Raw genomic sequence first — 23,873 nt, 5'->3', positions numbered from 1 at the left:
CTATAAAGTGTCACAGCCGCTGACAATGTGCTGATCCTGCGACGGCCATGTGTGTGGCTATAACGTTTCAGGAGACGTTATAGCAACATGGCGGTTCATATGGCTAACTCGTATAAAACGGAACATCGGAGAAACAGCTTAGATACATATAACCGGTCAATTTATTGCCCGGTGCGGGATTCAATACGGGGTGTATTGCACCACAAGGCGACATCACTAACCGCTCGACTAAAGGGTCAGACCCGTTAACTAGGGACTAACGTGTCTTAGTAGTTTACACACACAACTCTTGTCAACACTGTCGGTAAGCTAACGTTACAGCAAACGTCTGTACCCGTTAACTCTGACAGACTGCATCCTTCACGGCTGACAGGACTTGCTGAACTAAATATACATGTTATTTTCGGATGTTTGGCAGTAAATTCAGCAGATTTTTGCCGTTTTTGGGCACCCATTTGGTATATCGGGTTCCTTTTCTTTTTTTTCTTTTTTTAAGAACTTTATTAACAAAAGTGAACAAAAATAGTATACAACAACGTCAATCAACAATAGTCACATTATTAAATGTATACAACATTAACACATATATTATCATAAACATTAACACGCCAGGGGGATTGTATAAAGTAAAACAAATAAATTAACTAAATATTTTGTAAATCATAAAGGGCTTATATGTTTTTACAGCTTTTTTATTTTCACTATCAGATATTGATGAAATATATTGTTTGATATACGCAGACAGCTCAGGAAAATTAGGTTTCTCGCTAGAGAATTTAGATCTGTGAATATAAAATTTTGTTAAGATAATTAGCAAATTGATTAAATAATACTGAGAATCGAGGTTCCTATCAAATTCAGTATATCCAAACAATACGTTTTTCCAACTCAGGGTGAAATGAGGGTAAATATGATCAATAATCAAACGAGACAACCTACTCCACGGTTGTTTAGTGTTATCGGGTTCCTTTTCAAAATGGCTGTTTTCAGACTGGTGACGTCACTGACGATGCCTCGTCCACGCGTACGCGGGTATTTTTGAAAACGGGGTTTTTTCCTCCTTTGTTCTTAAAAAAACTCTCATCCACACAGGCGCCGTTTTTAAAAAAAAATCTGTTCGAATGAAAATGCAGAAGCACGTGGTAGTCGACATACACGGTACAGAATGTTTGTCAAGAGCATGCCAAACCAGCAGGGGGCGATATAACCTTAAGGCTAAAGCCACGCTGGCCAATCAGAAGCCTGAAAAAAAGAGCCAAAAACGGAAGTTTCCGAACATCTTCCCCCGGAAAAAGCTTTTCCAAGAGGTCTGTTTTCACTGAGCTAGATCCGTTTGCGTGTAGCCGGAAGGCCAAAACTCTTTGGAGAAACGACGTTTTCAAAAATACCCGTGTACGTGTGGACAAGGTGAGTCGTGCCGATTCGAATTTGCCACCTAGTGTATTGTAACGTGCATGGATAAGAAGACACGCTGGCCGCTGTTTCGCGGGTCTGACCCTTTAGTCAAGCGGTTAGCGATGTCTCCTGCGGTGCGGACGATACGGGTTCGCTTCCCGGCCGCGGCAGTTCCTGTGGTTGCGTTGTCCCCCAAATTCGCTACATTGGTGTCAGAAGTGGGATGGAGCGACCGTAAGGCCATCGGAAGCGCATGCGCCCTGAGGCGTGAAGGAGCTGATACGCTTAAGCGCGGGACGCGCTTCCCGAAGGAGGGGGGTAGTGTAACGTGCATGAATAAGAAGACACGCTGGCCGCTGCTTCGCGGGTCTGACACTTTAGTCAAGCGGTTAGCTATGTCTCCTGCGGTGCGGACGATACGGGTTCGCTTCCCGGCCGCGGCAGTTCCTGTGGTTGCGTTGTCCCCCGAATTCGCTACATTGGTGTCAGAAGTGGGATGGAGCGACCGTAAGGCCATCGGAAGCGCATGCGCCCTGAGGCGTGAAGGAGCTGATACGCTTAAGCGCGGGACGCGCTTCCCGAAGGAGGGGGGTAGTGTAACGTGCATGGATAACAAGACACGCTGGCCGCTGGCTCGCGGGTCTGACCCTTTAGTCGAGCGGTTAGCGATGTCTCCTGCGGTGCGGGCGATACGGGTTCGCTTCCTGGCCGCGGCAGTTCCTGTGGTTGCGTTGGGTCAGACCCGCGAGCCAGCGGCCAGCGTGTCTTCTTATCCATGCACGTTACAGTATTAATTGGACCAAAAGTCTTTTTTCAAAATATTTGTTTTTATTTTTACGCCGACGTTGGCTCTGAAAATACAGACAAGATGTGCGACCTATGTAATCGTAATTTTTTAAAATATTAAAAACTTTTTTAGTTGGACCCGTTTGGACGCCCCCCCCCTCCTTCGCAGAGGCTGCGGGGGTATACTTTACAGCCCAGACTAGCAAAATCACACATCAAAGGTAGGAGAGGGCAGTAGGAGGGTTCACAGAAAGCAGCTCATACCTCAGTTCGGTTAAATTAATGATCATCATGATTTCATCCTTTTCGGTGATGCATTTGGAAAATACACGGTGCCTGCTAGCACTGCCTACCTTGAGTTTCTCCTTGGTGTATGCCGGACACTGGGTGTAGTTGGTCCAGACCCTGTTGCTCTCCGGGTGGTGGAACCACTGGCCGTTAGGATTACACACTTTGGTAACCTTCTCTGTGGGGTGACAAGGATGCAAATTTACAAGGTCTTGTGTGTGTGTGTGTGTGTGTGTGTGTGTGTGTGTGTGTGTGTGTGTGTGTGTGTGTGTGTGTGTGTGTGCGCGCGCGCGCGCGCGTGTCTGTCTGTCTGTTTTAGGGCCTCACCAGCGGGATCAAAATCTTGAAAGTATGCAGGACACATCTGCAAGACAGTCCCTGGAACAGAGTCACCCCAACACAGCCAGCCGTCCCAGGTGCGGTTACAGAAGGTACCTGTAGAGGGCAGTAGCACACGAGAATGAGAAATGCAGGCTTTTTTTTATACAACCAAAATCTTACCATGTAACACGGTGGTGTGTGTGTGTGTCTGTGTGTGGCAGTTAAAGATGAGATAAACATAGAAGCATGCACAGGCTACATCCCTTGGAGGAAGTTAATTAAGCCATAATTAACTTGCCTCACAATTTACAAGTCAGGATATTTATCTGAACACACCTTACCAAAAGAACACCCTCAATGGACAATCTGTCACAGAGTCAGAAGTCTCACATCAGCGCTGGGCAAAAAATGATAAACTTGGAGAAACTACATACATTTATCTTTCAGCCCTAAAGTGTAACTTCATAGTGCCAGTGAGCAAGGCACCTGACAACCAAAGACTGTCGGCCTCTTAATGAGTATCAATCAATCAATCCATCAATCAAGTTGCATTTTATATAGCGCTTTTCTAGCTGCAACAGCCGCTCAAAGCTCTTTACATTTCTGGTCAAATCTGAATTTCAGACACCTGTTACAAGCCGTTTTCTGTACAATCGCCACCTATTTCGTATGCGTAAGGCCACCGAAATGTGATTTACAACGATTAACTTATTCACACATGTATTACAAAAAGATTTGACATGGGCCGTGTATGTGTACTGGTTAAATACCAACACTTTTTACAAGTCCTGTATGTCACAATTTCAGATTCTGGGCTCCTCTCAATCCATGAATAGGGACAGAGAATAGGAGAGATCAACCCAAAACAAGGCTGAATCACAAGGGGTCGGTAAGAACTTGAGTGATAGCAAATTATCGACAAAAATGATGCTATAAACTTTGTAAAAACAATGACATATTCACTGTTTGGCAGGGCCCAGATAGCATCCGGATGTGGACCACTTCAGACAATGATGCAGCACTGATGGCCTTCTTCTGGTCCTGACAAAATGGATCTGACCCTGAAGTGGCCCACATGAATAATAGCAAATATGGCCCAAATATGCCAAATCAAACATGGGCCTTTTCTGGCAAAGAGGCGATGCTCTCGGCAACATGTAATCTGGATGTGACCCTTGAAGTGGCCCATGTAGTAAATGGTGGATATGGCCCAAATATCATAAAACAAATATGGGCCACCTTTGGCAAATATGTGGTACATGCGGCATTGCTATGGCTTGGTTCTGGCCCAGATCTGGCAAACAGGAGTGGACCGCCCAAGTGCCATCCTTCCACGTGGTATGTGGGCTGGATGAATGTGCTGGCATGGGACAGGTCCAGGCCACAGCAATTTTGCTATGGGGGGGGCAGTGAGGGGGGAAGGGGGGGTAGTATGTGACATATATATAGGGCCCTATTTTGACTGCGAAGCGCAGTCAACTTCATAGTTCACAGTGTGCTCAGGGCGCGGCAGATGCAATTTTTGGTATTTGGGAACGGGGAGGTAAAGTGTGAGCGGGGCTGGCGTGGAGTGAACCAATCAAATCTCCTATTTTCTTTCCTTTCAAAAGTAGCGCGCTGCACTGTGAGTGTACTGCTGGTTTGATGATGGAAGCAAGAGAGCACAGTCTGGAGTTTTCCACACAGAAGAAAAGGTTTTAACGAGAGGAAACTGATGTCATTGTGCAGGAAGTGTTGAACTGCCTGACAAAAAAACGTGAAACAGGTTTTATTTGAATAGCTAATGAGAGAAAAAAGATCCCAGATAGTAAAATTGCTGTGGCCCGGACCCATCCCACACCCGACACTTCATCCGGTCCACACCACATACCGCATGGAATGATGGCACTTGGGCGGTCTGCTCCTGTTTGCCAGATCTGGGCCAGAACCAAGCCATAGCAATGCCACATGTGCCACGTACTTGCCAAAGGTGGCCCATATTTGTTTTGTGATATTTGGGCCATTTACCACATGGGCCACTTCAGGGTCACATCCAGATTACATGTTGCCGAGAGAACCGCATCTTTGCCAAAAAAGGTCCGCGTTTGATTTGGCATATTTAGGCCATATTTGCTATTATACATGTGGGCCACTTCAGGCTCACATCCATTTGGTCAGTCCCAGAAGAAGGCCATCAGTGCCGCATCATTGCCTGAAGTAGCCCACATCCGGATGCTATCTGGGAATCCACAAATATGAGTTTTCATGGCAGAACTAAATAACAAAAAATTTAATTTTGAAGTGATAGTTTATAATAGGTCGGTGACGCCACCAAGTAATAGTCTAACCATTTCTATGTGACAGCACTGATCTGGCTTGATAACAGTCTAACACAATATAGCCTACTTCATTCAGATGAATGTGAAATGATTGTGAGAGAATGAAGGTAGGGAATCATGGAGTTATTTTGACGTGTATAACAGCTGACAGACTGTTCTGAATCTGATAAGATAACACACATCCGTCCGTCCATCCATCCATCCATCCATTATCCAAACCGCTTATCTGCTCAGGCTCGCGGGGATGCTGGAGCCTATCCCAGCAGTCATTGCACACACGTCCAATGTAATTTTAATTGCAAGAGTAAATTTTAGGTTTGCCATGTTAATAAATTATCCCCCTGGTTTTAGCTTGCTAAGTTATGGGATGACATTAGGTCCAGCTTTAACCATTGTGGAACAGCAAATACAGATGACACTTCTCGTTTCACCTTTCCATTTAGTTTACGTACAATACTTTCAGGCTCCAACCCAACTTAAAAAAAAATCATGTATATATTTCATAGCCGGCCAATTTACGGTACATTAACCTACGGTGTTTGAAACAGTCAGTGTGTGGCAAAAGAGAAACACAAAGAAGGAACCTTTTTTTTTTGTTGCATTTTTAATCTGCGCCTGTCAGAATACATAATAAAAATAATCGTTTTAAACTAATTCGAACGTGTGACAAACCTGCGTTTTTACCACAGCTGTCCTGCCCGGCTTCAAACACAGAGGCTTGTCAACAATAGACGGAAGCCTGGCGGTGGCAGGCTGCACTGTGGCATGTTGGGAAATAGAGCGCAAAATAACATTTCAAAGACGGTTCGTATTTACTGAGCAGGAGAAACAGGCACCGGGACACAGACAAAGAGCATGTTTCCCTTCTTTCACAACAGAGAGGGACTCACTTCCTCCCTCTCTCTCTCTCTCTCTCCCTCGCTCTGTCTCCCTCTCCCCCCCCCCTCTCGCTCTCTTTCTCTCCCTCTCTCTCTCTCGCTCTCTCTCGCTCTCCTTCCCCCCCCCCCCAGTGGGTTTGTTTACGTGGATGATTTCCATACAGCGTGTGTGTTAGATACACTTCCCATTGTACGGCTCAACAATAAGGCTGTTTGCCGTGTTTAACCATTAAATACTGGTTTGCAGATACCGGTTTCCTGTATCTTGAGTGCTGTTAAGTGTGACGAATTCATTCAGAAAATCACAGCAGACCTCCGTAGTAGATAATGACCCCCCCCCCCCCACTCTGAAGGAAATACCTGAAGAGGGCTAATGTTGATCGGTGCTTCTTAAACTACTGGGTCAGGACTGAACTGGGGCCTGTGTCTGGGGGCCTAGTGTGGCCCTGCAAAACATGTCCGGGTGTGTCAAATGTGAGATAGATAGATCCCACAATATCATGAATACGGTATTACTCTGAACCATGTCTGTACCTTCCTCTGTACGTGGTGGATCGTGGATTATCTTTAGGTAGCATTCAAACTGAGCCGCCAGGATCTGCTCGCGGGAACGCCCCAACACGGCGGACATGCTGTAGCTGGTCACCTCTTTCTGCGGCTCCCCCACCGCCTCGACGATCAGTACGGCATCCATCTCCTGACACTGGGACACCTGGGTAATGTAGTAGAGAATAGAACACAATACACATTATTTGTACATACATACAATTAAATTCATCCTGTACTACATGTAACCCAATCTATTGTATAGGAGCAACTCCAGTTCTTCGTTCCATTGCCTTGCTCAGGGGCACAGAAGTATTACCCCTAAAAAATGCATGTCTTTTTGATGGTAGGAGGAAACGGGAACACCCGGAGCAAACCCACGCAGACACAGGGGAGAACATGCAGACTCCACACAGAAAGGATGAGGGGTTCGAACCCAGGACCTTCTCACTGTGAGGCAACAGTGCTAACCACTGGGCCACCGTGCCGCCCAGATCAGATGTATCGGATGTCTTCAGGTTACAGCGGCTGATGCAACGGTAAATTTGATTTACTAAGGCACATACTCACATCTGGATATGTATGCAATAAAACACACACACACACACACACACACACACACACACACACACACACACACACACACACACACACACACACACACACACACACATACACACTTACCTGGTTGCCAAATGCCAGTACAAGCAGCACTGGGAGTGCTTTGGTGCTCCACATAGCTCTGCAGGGCAACAGAGGAAAGTATCTTCTGTTAGCATCTACGTATTACTTCAGTAAACACCGAGTATTTCTGTAATGACTAAAACTAAAGTTGTTCCAAGTTAGAAAAAGGTGTTGAACGAGAATCATAATAGCGTCAAACAATTTTTACTTGCAAACACGCCACTAGCGCTTTGCAACATTACAAATAAAACACAAAATGAACAACGGATTAAAAAATGAAAACAGAAATCAGACACAAAATGTATGAAATGGTCAAAGTTGAAGGTATAAAACATAAAAAACTAAAGTCAAGAGTTGAATGACAAGCTGAGCATTTGGAACAGGAGAAAAATAAAGAGACGACAGTAGAGAAAGAGAAAACAATGAAAACGGTAGAAAGAAAACAAAAGTCGAGTGACAAATGTGCGGCGGCTGGTTCATAAAAGTCCTTTTCAAAGAGCGGCTTAGAGGAGCACAGTGACGTTGTCAGAGGAAGCCGAGGTGGACCCTGGCCCCATAGTGTGGAGAGGGGAGCTTTATGGGGGACTTGGGGGTCCGTACATGCCTGCGTGCTTGTATGTTTATGTGTGTTTATTTTCTCAGCTATCACGGCAGGAAGTTCGGCACCCAACAGAAGGTTGTAGCACCGCAGTCATTCCTCTGAACTGCCTGCTGAGGGTCAGACAAACAGATGTGTGCTTATTGTTATTTTAAATGGAGGAAGGGTAGTTTATTCCCCTCAGTGACTCTCGACTGGGAGAAGGCTATGAGAGGTACCGGGGGCGGGGGCGGGTAGACTAACACAGCTAGCAAGGTCGCAGAAAAGGCAATGGCATAATTTGATCTCTCGGAAAAAAGGGTTATACAATATGCCTAAAGATGGATTTTAGAAGAAGAAAACCACTTTATTTTGCCGTTGTATTCTTACAATGTATGTGTTCTCTGCATGTAACCCATCCTATTGTATAGGAGCAGGGGGCAGCTGCAGCACCCGGGCACCAAGTCCAGTTCTGCTTTCCATTGCCTTGCTCAGGGACCGGAGCACCCGGAGGAAACCCATGCAGACATGGGGAAAACATGCAAACTCCACACAGAAAGGACCTGGGACGGCCTGCGGTTCGAACCCAGGACCTTCTTGCTGTGAGGCGACAGTGCTCACCACCGGGCCACCGTGCTGCATCGTTGGTCTCTGAAGCAGGAAACTGATGACAGCAAAAGAGCCGCTGTCTTTTGGGGCGCAGGGCCAACAGGAGTACATGTGGTACCCAGTGTGTGGGCCATGCCACCCCAATAATAAACACCATATCATCACAAGACCCTCACCTCCTCACCAACAATACCACCACAGTATCGCCACAACATCATCACACCATCAGCACAGTGTCACCACAGTACCACTATCACAATAACACCAAAATAACACAATATCATCGTAATATTTTCACAGTGTCGTCGGCCATTTTAGTCTGGTGTTTGGTTTGAACAGATTACTGCTTGTCTAAGGACTTGGTGATGGAGGCAGGAGAGCCAGTCAAGATCTCTGCATTGCTCCAAACCAAGCCTTCCATACGTGAACATTAAATATTAGACATGACCCACGCTGTCATGTTTCCAGATAAATGTGATCTTTTGTGTTACTGTTTTGGAAAGTGCTCTCAGAATAAAGTGGGACATCGTCATTTTTCTAGAGCTGTTTGCTTTTCATCTACCTTTCACCCCCCCCTTCATTATTTCTACTGTAAAAAAAAAAAAGGAAAAAGGCCGCAGCTTTTTCTTAACAGATGAATAGCGTTGGCTTGGCTCGATGGCAGATCAAGAATATTGTGAAGGTGTTATGACTGATATTAGGGGAGCATGCACACCTTTAACTCAAACTGGGCAGTAATTCAACTTGACTGGTTATTCTCTTTCAATGGTGTTGAATGAGAAATAAAGTCCAGCTCATGGCATGTCTTGATGCACAATTTTGATGTCTTAATTAATGATAATGAGAATCAGTTAACTACAACTTCTCACAAAATGACAACTGAAATATTTGAGGGAGTGTGATTTGAAAGTTTGATGCTACTACTTTCAAATCAAATGTCTTTATTTTGAACATGCAAAATAAAAGAAAAAATGGCCACGCATAAAGAAAACAAAACAACAAATGATAAAAATAAAACCAGAAGAATTCAACAAAAGACTTCTCACTTACACTTCTCAATAGAGAATCCAACAAATATACACTCACTGGCCACTTTATTAGGTACACCTTGCTAGTACCGGGTTGGACCCCCTTTTGCCTTCAGAACTGCCTTAATCCTTCGTGGCATAGATTCAACAAGGTACTGGAAACATTCCTCAGAGAGTTTGGTCCATATTGACATGATAGCATCACGCAGTTGCTGCAGATTTGTCGGCTGCACATCCATGATGCGAATCTCCCGGTCCACCACATCCCAAAGGTGCTCTATTGGATTGAGATCTGGTGACTGTGGAGACCATTTGAGTACAGTGAACTCATTGTCATGTTCAAGAAACCAGTCTGAGATGATTCGAGCTTTATGACATGGCGCGTCATCCTGCTGGAAGTAGCCATCAGAAGATGGGAACACTGTGGTCATAAAGGGATGGACATGGTCAGCAACAATACTCAGGTAGGCTGTGGCGTTGACACGATGCTCAATTGGTACTAAGGGGCCCAAAGTGTGCCAAGAAAATATCCCCCACACCATTACACCACCACCACCAGCCTGAACCATTGATACAAGGCAGGATGGATCCATGCTTTCATGTTGTTGACGCCGAATTCTGACCCTACCATCCGAATGTCGCAGCAGAAATCGAGACTCATCAGACCAGGCAACGTTTTTCCAATCTTCTATTGTCCATTTTGGTGAGCCTGTGCGAATTGTAGCCTCAGTTTCCTGTTCTTAGCTGACAGGAGTGGCAGCCGGTGTGGTCTTCTGCTGCTGTAGCCCATCTCCCTCAAGGTTCGACGTGTTGTGCGTTGAGAGATGCTCTTCTGCATACCTCGGTTGTAATGAGTGGTTATTTGAGTTACTGTTGCCTTTCTATCAGCTCGAACCAGTCTGGCCATTCTCCTCTGACCTCTGGCATCAACAAGGCATTTTCGCCCACAGAACTGCCGCTCACTGGATATTTTCTCTTTTTCGGACCATTCTCTGTAAACCCTAGAGATGGTTGTGCGTGAAAATCCCAGTAGATCAGCAGTTTCTGAAATACTCAGACCAGCCCGTCTGGCACCAACAACCATGCCACGTTCAAAGTCACTTAAATCACCTTCCTTCCCCATTCTTATGCTCGGTTTGAACTGCAGCAGATCGTCTTGACCATGTCTACATGCCTAAATGCATTGAGTTGCTGCTATGTGATTGGCTGATTAGAAATTTGCGTTAACGAGCAGTTGGACAGGTGTGCCTAATAAAGTGGCCGGTGAGTGTATGTTCGAACTTACATTACCAATCAGTTCAATGTGATGAACCTTGGTTGGCTTCCTAAGTATGTATTTCTTGCATATGTAAGTAGATATTGTTTAAAATTCCCTATGGTTATCATAATAGTAGCGTTTCCATACTGCCCAGCACCACCATTAACCAGATTGACTGATCAGTGGGATTGTCTGATCCAGTTTTGTCTGAATGTAAACCTACTTCCTTGTTCTCAACGGCAAACCGTTTCAAGGCTCTAGAGACAGACTGTCTTTTTCCACTGGATGAGAAGATGAATAGAGAAGAGAAATACTTCTGTGGGCCTTATTTATGTGAAATACCAAAGCTGAACAAAATGTTGACATTCCGGAAGTACCTTTGTGAAATTCTGAAAACCTCTTACCGAACCGTTCAAATACCATTTATCAACCCAACAAACCGCTTGGTGGCATCTGTTGTGATATTCAGACATCTTTCTGTGCAAAACATTATTACATGTCCATTTCTTTAACCTGCTGCAAGTCAGAACTTGAGGACAACGAGGGGTCAGTGTCAAACTATGATGTCATGTTTGCACATACCATATCCTCACCATATCCTCACCATATCCTTACTGTATTCTCAACATATCCTCACTGTATCCTCCACATATCCTCACCGTAGCCTCACTTTATCCTCGCCATATCCTCGCCGTATTCCACCATACCCTCACTGTATCCTCACCATATCCTCACCATATTCTCACTGTATCCTTACCATATCCTCACTGTATCCCCACCATATCCTCACTTTATCTCACCGTATCCTCACCATATCCTCACCACATCCTCACCATATCCTCACCACATCCTCACCATATCCTCAACATATCCTCACTGTATCCCCACCATATCCTCACTGTATCCTCAACATATCCTGACCATATCCTCCTCACCATATCCTCACCATATCCTCAACATATCCTCACCATATCCTCTATTTGACTCTGAGTTATTTGATGTGTCTACATGTCTCCTCTGGAGTGGCCCAGCTTGGATAACGGCGCCACAAAAGTTAAACATCCATTCATCCATTATCCAAACTGCTTATCCTGGAGCCTAACATGACAGAAAAAAAAATCTCCTGGCTTACTTATCGCTGATGAGACTCTACAGACGACAACATGTTTAAAGTAAACATCAGCTTGGCTCATTATTTAAGTTTATATTTGTTGGATTTGTTAAATTTGGAAGTTATGTACGGATCCAACTTTGTATTCGTGCAAAAAAAAAAAAAGAGAAAGCTTTTATTTGCTGCTGGAACAAATATAATTTTCAACTCCACCCATCCATTATCCAAACCCCTTATCCTGCTCTCAGCGTCCCGGGGGGGGGGGGGGATGCCCGAGCCTACCCCAGTAGTCATTGGGCGGCAGGCGGGGAGACACCCTGGACAGGCCGCCAGGCCATCACAGGGACATTTTGAACGCCATAAAAACTTATGAAGAAAAGGGGGAAATAGAAATACTTGATCTTTAAAACCTAACACGTATCATGTCTTTGTTTCTTTTATTTCTCTTCCCTTTCTGTATCTGCATTGATTGCAGTGTAGGCACCACGGGGGGGGGGGGCATTGGGGTGCCTAGCCCCCCGCCCCTAAGCATAAGTAGTCTGAAAATGAGTAACTTGAGTACTTAAGCATCGTGTAAAAATTAAGATGAACTAATGCGCGTTTACACACAAAGATCAATAAGTGACATAAAATGCTAAAACTTAAGTGTTTGTGGAGGCGCTAGTGGGTGCGCGTGGGGGCGAGGGGGAGGGGCATGACGTCGGCGTGTGATTTCGTCCAATCAGGTGGTAATTGGTGTGAGCGCGCACATTAATCAAGTTAGCTAGTGTAAACTATTAATAAGACACGTTAGCCCCTAGCTAACGGGTCTGACCCTTTAGCCGAGCGGTTAGTGCTGTGCCTTGTGGTGCAGTACACCCCGTATCTGATCCCGCACCGGGCGAGAAAATAACCGGTTACATTGGTGGCAGCGGTGGGATCCGGAAGTGTGCGGATCCTCAGAAGTCTCTTCGGAGCGCGGGAATAACAAAGCGCGAGGGCGCACTTCCGGGGACGGTGACGACTGTAAACTACTAATAAGACACGTTAGCCCCTAGCTAACGGGTCTGACCCTTTAGCCGAGCGGTTAGTGCTGTGCCTTGTGGTGCAGTACACCTCGTATCGAATCCCGCACCGGGCGAGAAAATAACCGGTTACATTGGTGGCAGCGGTGGGATCCGGAAGTGTGCGGATCCTCAGAAGTCTCTTCGGAGCGCGGGAATAACAAAGCGCGAGGGCGCACTTCCGGGGACGGTGACGACTGTAAACTACTAATAAGACACGTTAGCCCCTAGCTAACGGGTCTGACCCTTTAGCCGAGCGGTTAGTGATGTCGCCTTGTGGTGCAATACACCCGTATCGAATCCCGCACCGGGTGAGAATATAACCGGTTACACTAGCTAAAGAATGAGCTAAGAAAACGGTTTCCTCGTGGCCCAAAGTCTACCCCAGCGGAAAGGGGGCCAAATGCTGCGGAACCCGAGCAGTCAACCTTAGCCGAGCCGAGAGAAGACGGTCCAGAGACAGACGCCATTCCCAGAGCAGCTAACGCCTCAGCAGGCTCCACCTGACCAACGGTAGCCGCCTCCGCCTGGGTTGCTCTCGTTACAGTGCCTCTGTCGTGCAGTGGGGTAAGTGGGACATCGCACACACCTGCTTTCACGCGTTCCGTCCACGCTGTCGCTCTCTGTGGCGTTGAGCCGTGGTCAAAATAGAGGTTTGTTCTGCAGTCACAGGCATCGTGTTGTAACATATTGTAACGTGCATGGATAAGTAGACACGCTGGCCGCTGGCTCGCGGGTCTGACCCTTTAGTCGAGCGGTTAGCGATGTCTCCTGCGGTGCGGGCGATAGGGGTTTGCTTCCTGGCCGCGGCAGTTCCTGTGGTTGCGGTGTCCCCTGAATTCGCTACAATACTGTGTTTGCATTCCGTAGCGGCAGTCTGTTCTGTCCCTACACAGCACCCGTACCGCTGTCCGTCTATTCTGTCCCTACACAGCACCCGTACTTCTGTCCGTCTGTTCTGTCCCTACACAGCACCCGTACCGCTGTCCGTCTGTTCTGTCCCTACACAGCACCCGTACCTCTGTCCGTCTGTTCTATCCCTACACAGCATCCATACTTCTGTTCTGTCCCTACACAGCACCCGTACCGCTGTCCGTCTGTTCTGTCCCTACACATCATCCATAATTCTGTTCTGTCCCTACACAGCACCCGTACCGCTGTCCGTCTGTTATGTCCCTACACAGCACCCGTACCTCTGTCCGTCTGTTCTGTCCCTACACAGCATCCATACTTCTGTTGTGTCCCTACACAGCACCCGTACCGCTGTCCGTCTGTTGTGTCCCTACACAGCACCCGTACCGCTGTCCGTCTGTTGTGTCCCTACACAGCACCCGTACCTCTGTCCGTCTGTTCTGTCCCTACACAGCATCCATACTTCTGTTCTGTCCCTACGCAATTTGAACCCCCCCCAAGATTGACTGGGAGGCTCCTGATTTACATCAAGAGTTTGACAGATTCAGGAGTCATATCACGCTCGCCTTCGACGGTCCTCTCTCGGAGCTAACGGCTACACAGCGAGCCGGTTGGCTAGGCACGTGGCTCGGCGAGCAAGGTAGAGAGAGACATCTACAAGACATTACACTGGGCTGATGGTCAGCCCAGTGTAATGTCAGGCCAGTGTAATGTCAGCCCAGTTAGAGGATCCCTCCAAAGATTTGGATAAGTTTGCCAGCTACATCAGACCGAGGAAAAATAAGCAAATAGCCAGGCATCGTTTCAAACAAAGGAAGCAAGGACCAAGTGAAGGTTTTGATAACTTTGTTAAGGATTTGAGACTCATGCTCGTGGATTGTGAGTGCGCTGACGCAGATGACATGTTGATTGACACCATAATCGCGGGAGAAAGAGAAAAAGGGATCCAAGAAAGCCTGCTGGACAAAGGGGAGGACCTGACACTACCTAAAGCTATAGAAACCCCTCAGGTGAGGACCTGACACTACCTAAAGCTATAGAAATCCCTCAGGTGAGGACCTGACACTACCTAAAGCTATAGAAATCCCTCAGGTGAGGACCTGACACTACCTAAAGCTATAGAAACCCCTCAGCAGTGTGAAATGTCACAGAAACAAATAAAAGTCGTCCGAGAGGATGATTCACAAGGATCAGTAGTGTCTGCCAAAGCAAAGTACCCAGCACCTAATGAGATAACATACAGTAAAGGACAGTCAAAACCCACACATCAGCGGCAGGCATCAGTCAAGCAACCCAAAAGCTGCACAAGTTGTGGAAAAGACCCCCAGCACAGGTGGAGCAAAGGAAAGTGCCCAGCTAAAGGTTCAGTATGTTCCTACTGTAAAAACCAAATCACTGGGTGGCTGGGTGGCACATAAATATGACGCAGACTGATAGTCCTGCAGATGACAAATGGAAAGTTAACTTGGAAATTCTGTCTCAGGAAGTGCAGTTCAGGATTGACACAGGTGCCAAATGCAATACACTGACCCTAGACAGAGACCAGTTCCTCATACACACAGGGGAGCTAAAATGTTCTGGCACAGTACTTCGCTCTCATTCCAACCACAAGCTAAAGCCTGTCACTGCAGTTGATCTACTGATCAAACACAAGAAGTGTGAAGTGAGCACAGAGTTTGAAATTGAGGACATTGCGCAGGAAAGTGTACTCAGTGATGATACAGCTGAGGCTTTAGGCCTGATTCTTCGTCTGGACTCGCTAAAAAACACTACTGAAAAACAAACCGAGCAGTACTGATGTCGCCATTCCAACACAGAGTATACCAGCTGGACTTGATGAGTTCCCAGAACTGACACACACCACCGGAACCCTTCCAGGTACATACACAATCAAAATTGAGCCAGATGCAGAGGCCGTGGTCCATCCTGTCCGCCAACAACCAGCCGCACTCAGAGAAAAGATCGTGGAGAAACTACATGAGATGGCTACATCACCAAAGTTGACCAACCTACAGAGTGGGTGAGCTCTATGGTAGCCGTAGTGCATAATGGCAAGATAAGAATCTGCATAGATCCAAGTGATTTAAATAAAGTCATAAAGAGGGAGTACCACCCTATGTGCACCCTAGAGGTTGTTTCCACCATACCTGGTGCCAAAATCTTCTCAGTCCTGGATGCTAAATCTGGATTTCTTGCTTTCTGTGGTGTCCCAATGCTCAATTATTGGGTGTAGTGTATTGGATAATGTTAGTTGTGGTTGAGTCTTGTTGCCCTTAATCGGCTACTGGTTGCCTACAGTATGTAACAGTGGGCTGGATATTTCTTGTTATAATAATAAATTAAACTTACAGCGCTTTTCTAACACTCAAAGTCGCTTTACAATGAATGGGGTGAAACAGTAGTCGATGCAGTTGTTTAATGCCCCCCATGATAACCTCAAACCAGGCCGTCACATTTGCTTTGGCATCGTCATTAGCATCGTCTTCTTCTTCTTCTGGGTTAATGGCGAATTGCAACCAGATGGAGCATTATCGCCACCTACTGTTGCATTAAAGAGTCCATTTATATCCTCTCCACCACTTCAGTATCCCTGAGAAAGGTGAAGCTACATCCAAGGACATCATTTTCAGCATTCACCGCGAAAAATGACACTGCTTGTTTGCATCTTTTTTTTAGTTTTTGGACCCCCCCCTCCTCCCTTTTCTTCCCAATTGTGTCCGGCCAATCAACCCACTCTTCCGAGCTGCCCCGGTCGCTGCTCCACCCCCTCTGCCGACCCGGGGAGGGCTGCAGACTACAACATGCCTCCTCTGATACATGTGGAGTCGCCCTGACAGTGAGGAGTTTCACCAGGCAAACGCAGCGTGTGGAAGGATCACGTTTCCCCCCCTCCCGGACAGGCACCCCAGCCGACCAGAGGAGGCGCTAGTGCAGCGACCACGATACACACCCACATCCGGCTTCCCACCCGCAGACACAGCCAATTGTGTCTGTAGGGACGCCCGACCAAGCCAGAGGTAGCACGGGGATTTGAACCGGCGATCCCCGTGTTCGTAGGGCAACGGAACAGACCGCCACACCATCCGGACGCCCTGCCTTTGCATCTTTTCCGTTTCCTACCCACGTCTCAGCACACGAGGGGCCAACAGCCTACTGTATAAGGGAATGGTTGACTTGAAATGCGTTGGCGTATCTGGCTCTGGAGGGTGTAAGTGCGTGTGTGTGTGTGGGGGGGGGGGGTGAAGAAATGAACATATAAAAATAAACTGATTTAGGCTAACCAGCTGGATGTGCTCGAAAGTAATCCACAAGTCACACATGGGTGATAAATGATGTTTTCCTGCGCAAGTGTTGTTTACTTCGAGCCGCGCAAATATTTTGTGATTTTATTCAGTGACTCACACATTTCTCCTGACAAAGCTCAGATTTCAAGAGACACCAAGATTTCAGGAACTAGAGGAAAACCACCTCAACACGGCATAAGGGGTAAAAGTAATCAGGAAAACATTCTCAATAGAAAAAATGAACCAGTATTAAGCTCATAAATATTTAAGACCACTTTTGGTTCATTTCAGATGCAGCTCGTGTTTCCCCCTCTAATTGCAGACAAGTGGGAGAAATTTGAACAGATGTGGTGACAAAAGATCCCCCCCCCTTTCTTTTCTTTACAAGAGATAAAGAAGCATAAATGCAAGATCTGTATGTTCTGCATGACATTGAAAGCAGGCTGCTTTGGTGTGGAGGCCCAAATCCAAACACGAATAATACAAAATAAAGAATGAATGAATGAAAAAAATGTAACAAAACATGTAACACACACGTGTTTGTGTGTGTGTGTGTGCGTGCGTGTGTGTGTGTGTGTGTGTGTGTGTATGTATATATATATATATATGCACACATGGTAACACTATAATAACTACACAAATGAAGCATTAGTTAAGTATTAGTAACTACTGAATTCATAATTTGTAAAGCATCTGTAAAGCAAGACATGCACCAATGGTTAGCGAGTGTATCGGTGTTTACAAATACTTATTAATAGTACTACAATTCATGATTGATTCAGGTAGTTACTAGTTGTTAGTTCGGTATTTTGTGTGACCTCATCTAAAGTGAGGACTATCTAAGCCTTACAAAGCATTTACAAATGAGACTGAAAGGCCAGCAGTACCCTGACACTCACAAAAGTCGTGTAAGTACATGATTAACAAACTATTTAGATGTAGATTTGAGCATGAATTAATCATGAATTGCAGTATTAATAAGTATTTATAAAACATCTATTAACACTAACCATTGGTGCATGTCTTGCTTTACAAATACTTAACAAATGATGAATTCAGTAGTTACTAATACTTAACTAATACTTTGTTTGTGTAGTTATTATAGTGTTACCATATAGTGTATATATATATATATATAATTGCATTGTTGTTAACGAGGGCACAGTGCCATAGGTGCAAAGCACTGCTGCCATTGAGTCCAGCCAAGCAGACTTGGTGAATTTGTGTTCAGCAGACTTGGGCTGAGTGTTCACCAGGGACCTGTAAAAAAACAAAAACAAAACACTTCCTGTATTTATGTATTGTTTTCTATGGAAAGGTCTCAACCCAATATGTGCCACCTCCTTATCAAGTTAAAACAATTTGACTTTTGCTGAAAAGGACACTTCATCAACGTCCCTTCTGGTTCTACCAACCAATAAGGATGAAGGAGGGGCGGGGCCAGAAACGAAAAGATCTTTTCTTTCTTCTCAAGGCAGAGAGGAGAAATGAAAACGGATCAATGAATCGATAAATATCGTTGATATCACGGGCGTCCAGGTGGCGTTGCCTACCAACATGGGGGGGATCGCCGGTTCGAATCCCCGTGTTACCTCTGGTTTGGTCGGGCGTCCCTCCAGACACAATTGGCCGTGTCTGCGGGTGGGAAGCCGGATCTGGGTATGTGTCCTGGATGCTGCACGAGCACCTCCTCTGGTCGGTCGGGGCGCCTGTTCAGGGGGGAAGGGGAAACTAGGGGGGAATGGCGTGATCCACCCACATGCTACATCGCCTGGTGAAACTCCTCACTCTAAGGTGAAAAGAAGCGGCCGGCGACTCCCATGTGTATCGGAGGAGGCATGGGGTAGTCTGCAGCCCTCCCCGGATCGGCAGAGGGGGTGGAGCAGCGACCGGGACGGCTCGGAAGAGTGGGGTAATTGGCCGGATACAGTTGGGGAGAAAAAAGCGCGGGGGGGGGTCGTTGATATCAAGGAATCACCTTTTCATTGAAAACTGTATGTGTATTATACATGATGAATGACGAGACAGCCGGAGAGATATTTATCTTCTGGAGAAACTCGCCGCGTGGCATCCGCTGCCGAGGAGCATCTCCTGTTTTCCCCACAGTGACGTTCAACTGCTCGCATGCAACAGCAGCGCTCATTGTTTGTCTTAGAAAGAGGTCACTTCAGGCCCGAGTTCGTGTGCGCAGGACTTACGATGATGACATGTCTCGCTACAGCAGGCGCCGTCGCTCAATACAGGGCACATCGCCACCGCCCCAAGAGCCAGCATGCTGCACCGAAGTGCCAGACCTCACGTACATTCAAAACTCCTTGGAAATAGTTCAGCCTGGTAAATATCGTGAAGTTCGTGGTGTTTTATTTTTTTTCTTCTGTTTTATTTCCTTTTCCTGCTGGACGCCATCCGAGGCACGTACAGCAATCCGCTCTGATTCAACACCGTCTCCTCCCCGACTCCTCCCGTCTGTAACACGAGCTAAACACAAGTCCAGTGGGTGCAGTGTTCTGCATTCACACCAGCAGAACAAAGGGGATGGCTGAGTGATTAGCTGAGCTGCACATCATAAGCGTAGGCTAGATGTTTTGTTTTGCCAAAAAAATGAACAGCGAGTGTCAGCTGGCGATGTGGGTCAGGCTATTTCAGGTCGATTCAGACATAAAGTAATCTAACCAGCTTGTCTAGTTGGCGTCAGTAGCAAGGTTAACTTGTCCACAGACTCGCTGACATTATGCATGTAATGCCCCCTTTTTCACTACATGGTACCGGCTCGGCTCGACTCGCATTGTCGTTTTCCATTACCGTAACAGTACCCCCCTCAGCGTAGCTGGTCTGCATTGATTTTGGTACCCACTCCAGTTTTTTTGGAACCTCGACAAAGGTGGTACCAGAAAAGTGGTAACAGTCACCAAAATGCCGGTGCTTCCCAGTGATGGAAAACAAAAAGTTGAGCCGGTACCATGTAGTGGAAAAGGGACATACTAAGTGGTGTGTGTGTGTGTGTGTGTGAGCAGAGACCCTCGTAGCGCCTCAGTGCCAGCCACCCCACCCAGGTAAATGGCCACCGGTCGACACTGCACTGCAGATTTGTAAATAGCTCGGAATACGAGGAAAAGGGTTGGCTCCATCTAAAGGGCACAGGAAGGGGACTGAACACTGAGCCGTTCATTTTGATATTGAAACTGTACATGAGATTTTTTTCCCCCCCATAATTTCCATTTTCAAGGCTACGGACCATTGTACATTTTTTTTTCATCTGAAATGTGTAATTTAAAACAAAAAAGATCCATCCATCCATCCATTATCCGAACCGCTTATCCTGCTATCAGGGTCACAGGGATGCTGGAGCCTGTCCCAGCAGTCATTGGGTGGCAGGCGGCGAGACACCCTGGACAGGCTGCCAGGCTACCACAAACGCACACACACACACACACATTCACACCTAGGGGCAATTTAGTACGGCCGATTCACCTGACCTACATGTCTTTGGACTGTGGGAGGAAACCGGAGCACGTAGAGGAAACCCCCACAGACACGGGCAGAGCATGCAAACTCCACACAGAGGACGACCCGGGACGACCCCCAAGGTTGGACTACTTGAACCCAGGACCTTCTTGCTGTGAGGCGACCGCGCTAACCACTGTGCCACCGTACAAAAAAAGATCTAAATCTAAATAAATCTGTATAAATCTATATAAATAAATAAGTCTAAATAGATTAAATGTTCCCTAACATCAAACACCATGAGTGAAATATAAAGATGCTACAGAGCAGTTGGTTGTCTGCTAAATTATGTTAGTATCATTTAAACATGGCCCTGTGATGGACTGGCGGCCTTGTCCGGGGCGTCTCCCCGCCTGCAGATCTTTTATCGAGTCGGTTATGACCTTTTCTTTCATCGGTTGGTACGCCTCGCCCAATGTTAAACAGAAAAATGCACTAACAGAGGTGGTCAGGGTCTGCAGTAGTAGCACAGGTACCCAACAGAGGAAAGCAGAATCCACCCTGTCTGATAGCACCCACCCGCTGCACCTAGAGTCTCAGACCCGGCCTCCTGGTTCCCGCTTCAAACACCCAGTAGTCAAAACCAGTTGATACAAACACTCCTTCATTCCCTCGGCCATTTCACTGCCAAACTCCACCAGTAAGAGGTAGTACCAGCTCCACCTTGATAGATGCTGTTAACACCGTTTACTGTTGCATTTCTTTTTGTTGGCTTTGTTCTCCTCACTACATGTTGTATTTACTTGTATTTATTTGCCTTATGCGTTCTGTCGAGTGTTTGTGTGTTTTAAATGTTGCCGCCGCTACACAAAAATTGCCCCTCCGGGACTTGACTTGACTGCCGCCCAGTGACTGCTGGCATAGGCTCCAGCATCCCCGCGACCCTGGGAGCAGGATAAGCGGTTTTGGATAACGGATCATCATCATCAGTTTCGTAACCTGTGGAGGTCGTAGGAGCGTAGCTGATGCCTCAGCAAGTCTCTCCTGCCGCTCCCCTATCCACCACAGCGCTCCCCGCCTCCACTACGCTCATCTGTAGCCATTCTCCCGTGTTGTTTACCCAGGGTTTTCTCGGTGTCCCTCTCTTCCAAGTCCCTTCTACCGGGCCTTGCAGGATGTCCTTTGCAAGTGTCCTTTCCGTTCGGCAAACGAGCCCAAACCAGTTTAATTTCCTTTTTTTTTTTTTTTTTTTTTTACCATTGTCAGTAAACGATCGTGGTGACCAATAGCTTCCTTAGCTCTGTTCAGCACTCCAGTGTTGGTCACGTGCACTGTGTGTGGGATTTGCAGCGTTCGTCTATGCGCTCTAAGCTCAAAGGCTTGTATTTCTTTCTCCTTAGCTGTTGTTAGGGTCCAAGATTCTGCACCATATAGATATGGATAATGGATAGATATGGATAATGGATGGATGGACGAATTTCCGTTGTCATTTTCAAGCTTTGCTATCAATGTTTTGCTCATTGTCCACCGCCACGCCATAGAGATTCACTACCTAACTGTGTGCATGCAAAGTGAGTGAGTAAAACCAAATCCTAAAACACAGGCCTGGCATCGGTGAAGGTGCGGTGGTTATGCGTGATGTGAAGTGTGATCAAGTGTCAAGTCTGGCTCATGTGAAAATGAGTAAAAAGAAAATGTCCCGGCAGCAGTGTCATGTGTCAAATGATCCCCACACGGGAACTGTTGGGAACACCAACAGTTGGGAACGCCAGCTGAATTCATCGATGCCCTGATCCCGAAACTTCTTGGAAAAGACAGCTCCCAATCTACGGTGGCTATCAACCGGGCACACTGGACCCTGCGACCGCCATCCCCGGAGGGAGCCAAGCCCCGCGCCATCATCGCCCAGCTGTGAATGTGTGTGTGTGGGCCCAGTGATGGACTGGTGGCCTGCCTAGGGTGTCTCCCCGCCTGCCGCCCATTACTGCTGGGATAGGCTCCAGCATCCCCGCGACCCTGAGAGCAGGATAAGTGGTTTGGATAATGGATGGATGGATGGATCCCCACACAGTGCTGTTTCTGGTCCAAACTACAAAAACCGATTTGAGTTGCTGATTTTCAGACAACAGCATTGTTGTAACTGATCACAGCTGGCTGGTTGTTTGCTCTTAATGGAGCTATCAGGACAAAATTCTCCTGTCCAGCACAGTCTTGATAGGGAGACCTCGGTCCATTCCGCTGGGTGTCAATGTCGGTTGAATCTGATAAAGTTAGTCTCGACTGCCCGAGGCGCTGTATGAATGTTGACACGGGGCAACTTTCAGCAATATAAACTTCATGTGTGTGTATATGGATCAGCGATGGCAGTAGCAAAGCTGCAGAGAACAGTACGCTTAGCCAGTTTCAGCTATGGAAGTTGATGAAGTGAAAGCATTTCATTGTTTCCCCTACCATTGTCTTAGCGGGGTGGGCCACCTCGCTGAGGGAAATTAAAAAAAAGAAAAGTAAAATGTCAATAAACAGTTCATTTGTGACGGTACCAGTAGCTTTGGAAGCCACCCCGCCTAAAAAAAAAAAAAAAATTCCAGGGAAACACCAAATTTTATGAAGAAATAATGACAGATCCGAGTTCTCTTTTGGACAAGTTGTCTTCGAACTCACTGCAAGTAAACTCACGCTCACGATTTTATTAGGTCCCACTCTGGAAACATATCGCTTGGTGAAAGAAGAAGATTCTTCCATTATTTCATCCATCCATTCAAAGGTCCTGGTTTGATCTCCATACTGGAAGTGGTCCCCAAGCATACTTCAGATGGACGGGCCCTCCTCAGACAGGCTGCCAGAGCCGGTGACGCATAATCACTTCCTCTTCCAGCTGGAAAATGTTTCACCTGACATGCATCTCTTAGGAAGACGAGAGAACGTCTGAAAAACAAACCAGTTTCTTGCGTGAGGAGTTTGGTGGCGTTCCCGTCATCTCATAAATGTAATAAAGGCCTACAGAGTCTTGACAGGAACTTCAGGACAGCCTAGAGGCCTGGCTAGCCACGATGTGATCCTTATCTGTGGCTAGTGCTCGATTACAGGCCTCGGCATTATTAAAACGAGTGCTGTTTTAAGGAAATGAGTGTGGAGCTACTTATCCATACCAGCAGGGATAGCGTAGCCTCAGGTGAGATTTAAGGAACGAGTTGTTTTAGTTTGCTCAACATATGACAGGGATCACTTAGCCACAGACAGCAAAGATCATCAATAAACTGAACATTTCAGATGTAGAAATGAGATAACAAGATTCCCCCATGCATCGTCTGGTCTCATTTTGTGGGTATAGACTGAATTAGCAATTAAAATGTGTGCCAATTTATCTTTTCTTTTTTTGGATTTTTCCCCG

At 46.6% G+C, this 23,873-nt stretch overlaps 1 pseudogene; it reads right to left on the bottom strand.

The window, feature by feature from the left end:
- Positions 1–23,873, bottom strand: part of LOC130133251 (calcitonin gene-related peptide type 1 receptor-like) — a 55,579-nt pseudogene that overhangs the window by 18,536 nt on the left and 13,170 nt on the right.

This window comes from Lampris incognitus, chromosome 2 (assembly GCF_029633865.1).
Source record: "Lampris incognitus isolate fLamInc1 chromosome 2, fLamInc1.hap2, whole genome shotgun sequence".
NCBI lineage: Eukaryota > Metazoa > Chordata > Actinopteri > Lampriformes > Lampridae > Lampris > Lampris incognitus.
Note: the sequence above shows the minus strand (reverse complement) of the source record. Positions and strands in the feature narration are given on the sequence as shown.